Source organism: Parasteatoda tepidariorum, unplaced genomic scaffold (genome assembly GCF_982258835.1).
Source record: "Parasteatoda tepidariorum strain Cologne lab strain unplaced genomic scaffold, Ptep-v5.0 scaffold_210, whole genome shotgun sequence".
NCBI lineage: Eukaryota > Metazoa > Arthropoda > Arachnida > Araneae > Theridiidae > Parasteatoda > Parasteatoda tepidariorum.
In genome coordinates, this window is record NW_028257569.1 from 10,212 (window position 1) to 16,700 (window position 6,489).

A 6,489-nucleotide genomic window follows, 5' to 3' on the forward strand; every position below is an offset into this window, starting at 1 on the left:
CGAAAATTGGGTCGCCTGTTCAATTACGGTTATAAAATATAAAATAGAGATAGACAAAACGAAAACTGTAGTTTAACCTGTGCGATTATGTTGACTGGGGGATCAGCTAGCAAAGATGCAAGAGTTTTTTCTTGACTCTTGGAAGGAGCATTAATGGCTATTTTTAACAGATTTTGTGGCAGATGGAGCGTAAAATTTCACCGAGTACACAGCAGAGTCACCGTTCTTTTGCAAAATTTCAACTTCATGGGATGAAACTAACAGATGAGTCGTTAGAATCTTTCTCATAATGGATATTTCAGCCGACGACAAACAAATTTCATCATAATCATCATTCGGTAAGATTTGCGTCAACTTTAACATCGTTTTTGTTGGTGTCAGTTGGAGAAGGTGTATCGAAACTCCTAAACGCTCGCTTTTTTGTGCCTGTAGACCTTTCTGGAGCTGTTGATCGAGATAGTGGTGAGCTGCCAGCTTCCTATGGCGTTAGAACAAGCTTAGAAGAAAGTCTAGAATAATCTAAAAGCTGGCTCAAGTCTGTCATTTAGGCTGTCATATCTAAAATCGAAAAAAAAATGCTCTATAAGAAAAATAAAGTTGCAAAAACAAGTTAAATAAAATAGTTATTAAATTCAGAGAAAAACAATATTTACTGTATATATTTAACATAAAAAGCTTCAACCAATCTTTTTCTGTTTTTCCTTTTCTGTAAATCTCTCTTAATTTTCTATTGAAAACAAAACTCTCTTTCTCACACTTTAAAATTCACATGCTGTCTTTTAAACTATTTTTAGTTCAAGTATGCATTAATTGACCTTGACATTTTTCCCTTTGCTAACTCGTGAGAAAACTATATTCCCATAGACCAATTACAATGATTTCCTTTATTCCCTAAAATGAAACATTCAACTAATTTACTTCGGAAGATTTTCCCTAATTTTTATTGAGGAGCACAACGATTTTGTGACTTGAATGCTAGCTCTTTAGGAATGTGTCTCAATAAATGATATTCAGGTATAGCCTGGTGCCTGAAACCTGCTTATTTCCATCTCTCGGCTACGTCTGATTATATATATATAGTAACTCGTATCTTTTAGACTATTTGATATTCATAATCGATAACTGATCAGACAAAAATACTGACTGTAATTAAGTTTTGAATACAAATAAATCTCTGTCATTTCTTTTACCCAAATAATCACAGTGATATAAACAAAATTTAAGAAATATTTCTCGTAAAAGTTTCTTTTTTCTTTCACACAATTAGCTTATACTTAAATCGCAGTACACAAGCAAAGGAGAAATCTTTTTCAATTGCAAATCGTAATCAAAGGAGGCAATTTAACTTTTTGAAAAGCAATTCTACTGTAGAGAATGATGGAAAATAAATTTAAAAATAATCAAATACATCAGTGTTCTCTCTGAACATTTTTGGGGGTCTGGAGGTTATATACGTATATAAAAAAAACTGATTTTGGAGGTTATATATACATATATATATGTGTGTGTGGAATACAGATCCGATCTACGAAGCATTCATCCTATCACGTGATGATATCAAGGACACTTACCTCTACATTTACTCTTCTTTTACTTTTACACCATGTAGTTGAAATGACTGGCTCTAGGAGGATGCCAGTGAAAATTGTAGCTTATTTTGTTATAATATATTTTTATTAAGTTTAGCACAGCTTCTTTATTTTTGAGAAACCCTCGCTTCACCCCCTTTATCCTACAAATGGGGGCTCGTCCACGGGAATGTGGATTGCGATTTGAGCAATAACTTTTCATTTTTTCAACGATTATAGCCAACGAGTCAAGGTTGAGCTATTAAAAACTATTTGAGCCGCGGAGGGCCAAAATTAATCCATTCTACAACGTCGATTACGTCGCGTAGGACGATAATCACAAAAAATTACTTGCTAACAAAAAAAATACGCTGAGCATTGCGTAACCAAACTTCGAAAATAAAAACTGTGGACCAAAAACTGTGACAACGAATCCATTTTCAAGTTCCGCGCAGGGCTGACTTGAATGAAAAACTACAACTGCTAGAAACGCCGTGAAGTTCCTGGAAACAGCTAGATTTACTGTGGAAATTGCCGGAAACAACTAGAATCGTCATCGAAGTTGCTGGAAAGTACTAGAATCACCATCGAAGTTGCTTGAAACTACTGAAACTACCGCATATCGTCAACTGATACAGAGTTCATGCCTGAATTGTGAGTTGCACCAGTGTTACCGGATACCAAAAATTTTATCTGCAAATAAACCTTTGAAGTAGGTGACTCTTTTTTTTTTTCTTCTTTTTGTGAACTTCGAAATGTACAAATCAACAAAAACAGATTTAATAACATTAACCCAAGAACTAAATATTCCCACTCCTTCTAACGCTACAGTAATCGAACTAAAAACTATAATTGAAAATTCAGACGAATATAAAAAAGAACCGAACACAGTAAATGGTAAAAATGCAACAACTTAATTTAGAACTAGAAAAAGTAAAATTAGCTAGAATAGAAAAAGAAATTCAACTTCAATCACTTAGTCAAAATGAGCGGGATATGAGCGTAAACAGCAGTTCTGATTTAACAAATTCGCATCAAGATTTAGAATCACTTATTAAAAGTATACGAACCTTAACAGTAACTGTTCCGAGAAATCCTGAAAATCTTGGCTTATTCTTTAATTCTTTGGAGCGAGCATTCAAAACCAAAAACGTAAAAGATTAACTTAAATCCGAAATTCTCATAGCAATTTTGCAAGAAAAAGCAAACAAAGCGCTTTTATACGTGGAAGAGGAATTAAAAAATTACCAAAAACTTAAATCATTAATCTTAAGAGAAAACCAAATAACCCCTCAACAGTGTCTATTTAATTTTCGCCACCAAAGAAAAAATTTTGATGAATCACACATTCAATTTGCAACATGAATTCGTTCAACTTTTGAGTATAATTTACGTCTGAGAGAAGTAAATGACTTTAAAACATTATGTGACTTAATCATTTCGGATAAAATCTATGAAACACTAGACAGAGACACATCCGCCCATATTGGCGTAAGACAGGCTAATGGTTGGATCAAGCCTCTAATAAAGTAAATAGGAACAATTGCAGCAAAAAGAAAAAAAAACGCATCACTATATATTGCTAACATTTTTACTATTTGTGTAATGCACCATTAAGAAATAAAAGTTAATAACTTCAACAAGGAATGAAAAAAAAAATTGAGTGAATTAATACACTTATTATTAAAGTTTATTTGCACAGTAAAAAATTCAACTAGCACAATCTTATTAATTTATTTTTATATAGCGGAAGATTGCGGCGACCCCCTGTATTTTGAGGGTCAGAAACTCGACTCCTGTTTGTTTTAGAAAAATAACGTTTTTGCGTCTGATTATGAAAATTAAAATATCGTCTACACAAATAACCACGTTTAAAGTTACCCCCTGGGAAAGAGTTTGAACGTGAAAGTCCGATCATTGGGAGAAAAAGTTATTCAAAGTGGTTTGATTTTTCTTTGCGCACTGCACTTCATGCATATAAATTAATAAAAACTTAAACTATTCACATATTTCTGAAATACAATTTTTACTTCAATTAAAATTTAAACTTCTGAAGCTTGAAGACATGAAAATATCTTTTAAATATCGCTGTATCCATCATACAACTTGTAGAAGGTAAGAAACTGATTGTTTCTGTCACAGTATCTGTTATAGCATCTATCTTCTATATTATATAAAACGCTAATACGTACGTATGTATGTATGTATCAATAAAATCGATGATATTTCTTTTCTCGCGCTGGCAACATTTTTCATTTTTAATTGATTGGATTCGGCGCGCAAGAGCACGTAGTGAGCAACCAGATAACAATAACCAGAGTGAGCATTATCTGGTTGTTCAATTCAGATTCATGTACTAAAAACATGACAATATTTAATTTAAACTCAATTAGGAATTAATTAATTAATTGAAGCGAGAATGCTTTAAAAGGCCGCTGTTGAATTGATATTTTTCTACTGGGAGCTACCTAAACGTCTAAAAAACGTTTAAGTGTTTGTATTGAATGAAATTGAATTTTTTTATATTTCGCGTTTATTTATGCATTGAATTTTCACGCTTTAAAATGCAGAATATTAGTGAATCAATATTCGATAATTTATTTTGCTAATATGTTTCTTATTTAGCTAATGTTTTGATTTTTTCACCATGTACAATCTAAATAGCTAATATACTTTTTTAAAAGCCAATAAGAACATTGGTAGAATTCTTCTACATAAGTACAATACTATGTCTTTGATGATAAAATACTATGTCCTTGATGATAATATATTATGTCTTTGTGCTAGAACATTGTGTTCATTGGCGAGCGAGCGCAACGAGCCATGGTTCACGGCGTGAACCACATAGGATTGCGTAGCAATTCTCGGGGGTTGGCGAGCGTTAGCGAGCAGGGGGCGAAGCCTCCTAGTATTATTGAAACAGGTATTACTGGCAGCTGCAGCATTAGACGTCTGGTACATTATTGTAACATAAATGTTTTTATTTATAGCTTTTAATCAATAGTAATCAATAAATTCAATTTAAACACAATAGAAAATATGTTTATACGCATAGGTTTAGAATATGGTAAAAAATTGAAAAAAAAATGCCAATAAATGTTTGCTTTTAAATAAAAAACTTTTTTTTAATAAAATTCTTGGAATTTTTTAGAAAAGGTCAACTTCTATTGCTGCCTTGTTAACGACTGTTTACAATGGACGAACATTTTGAAGACACGAATAAAGGTTTACTACCATGAGGACTAACATTTGAAGACAAAATTCAAATTCGTCATTTCAAGGACAAAAAGTTTTATAGTTTACTCTTGTTATGTAAAATCATTTTGCGGATGGGATAACATAAATTTTATTCAAATTAATATACGTTAATAATTTCCTATTCCGGGCTATTTTTTAGAAGTAAGAATAAAGTGTTTTCTAAATGAAAGCACAGTTAAAAGTTTTTCAATCCAAAACTTTTTTGAGAAATGGGAAAGCGAATATCTTATATCGGTTAACGATGTCGGGAGCTGGGCTTAAGTTTGGAGGCCAAATTTAAATTTCTGTTTTTATTTCTTTCGTTCAGCTAAAATTAATTTTGAATATTATTATTATATCTTTTAATATATTAATTATTATAGTATTTAAATATTATTATATCTTTTTTGTGGAGAGATAACGATTTATTTATTGTGATATCGATTTTCTAAATTCGATGTTAAATTTAAACTTTTGATTATTTTGTCAAAAAACAGCGAAATCTTGTGTTGGCCAATTTTTTGGTAATCAAATGAAAGTTACCGATTTCCTGTAATTTTTATTAAAATTTAAAACATTTTAAAAATTGCCAGAAAATTTTTCTGTTTGTAAGTGTCACTAGTAGAATTGTCATAAAAGGTTATGAAAGCAACGCCATTTTATAAATGATTTTTTTTTTCGAATAATTATTTGGACAAAAAAAAGCTTTTTTTAAATTAATGACAATGAAAAAGATTGTGTTTAAGAAAATATGTACCTTGTGTTTTGAAATCTACAATTTTGAGAAGAAAAAAGTCAGCAAAAAGAACAGGTTGCACCGTTAAGAGTTATTTTCATTTTTTTCAAAAAAAAAAAGAGACTATAAATAGTGTTGTTGCAACTAGAAAAAAAAACTAGAATTGTTTTAGAATCATTATTGAGAAGTGAAACTTGAATTTCGAAACAGGTAATCATAAAATTAAGCACGGAACATGAGAAGGAAATTCGTACCTGAATTATGGTTTATCACATTATGCACCTAAATCAACGTCATCGCTCTTCCATATCAGGAAAAAAAGGCTACAACTTGTTCTGTAAAAATTGAAAAAAAAATTATAAGAGAATAAATGTGGTAATCGGCATTTCAAATCACAAAATTTAATAAAAATTTATTGAAAAATTAACGACACTTACATTTTAAAAAACGAACTTGTGCACTGTGCGAAACATCACGGAAACAGGTAGAAACGAGACAGCAACTTATAGTATGTCTATTTAAAGAACTCCCCTTAGGACAAAGACTAAAGCCGTCTACTGCTATGGAGTCGCAGTCGTTTCAGGTGGCCGGGGTGCAAGTGGCTCTTTTTACCCCTTCATCATGAGGTGAGGATAGTTGAGGTGGTATGCGTTCTGGTCCTAGTAAAATAAAAGTAAGTATTATTAAGTGGACACATTACATGAGTATTTATCATCAGAGATGATGCAGATTGAACAGTTCGGAAAAAAAGATATCACCCTGAATAACTTTCGTTCTAATGATCGGATTTTCACAAACTAAGTGTCAAACTTAATGGTTCCGGGGGATACTTCAAATATGCTGATTAATTAGAGCTAACTATTTATCAAGTAACGAAATCAGACACAAAAACGTACTTTCTCTGAATAAACATATATATTTTTTACATATTTGGAATCCTGACCCTTG

The 6,489-nt window shown here is 31.6% G+C and overlaps 1 long non-coding RNA gene across 1 annotated transcript; it reads right to left on the reverse strand.

Annotated features, from left to right (window-relative positions):
• Nucleotides 1-235: 235 nt before the first annotated feature.
• LOC147800769 (uncharacterized) lies at nt 236-6,219 on the reverse strand. The gene is made up of 3 exons (XR_015431205.1): nt 5,979-6,219; nt 5,796-5,876; nt 236-558 (listed from the first exon to the last, which is right to left on the reverse strand). It is a non-coding gene; the product is annotated as an uncharacterized LOC147800769 (long non-coding RNA).
• Nucleotides 6,220-6,489: the final 270 nt, after the last annotated feature.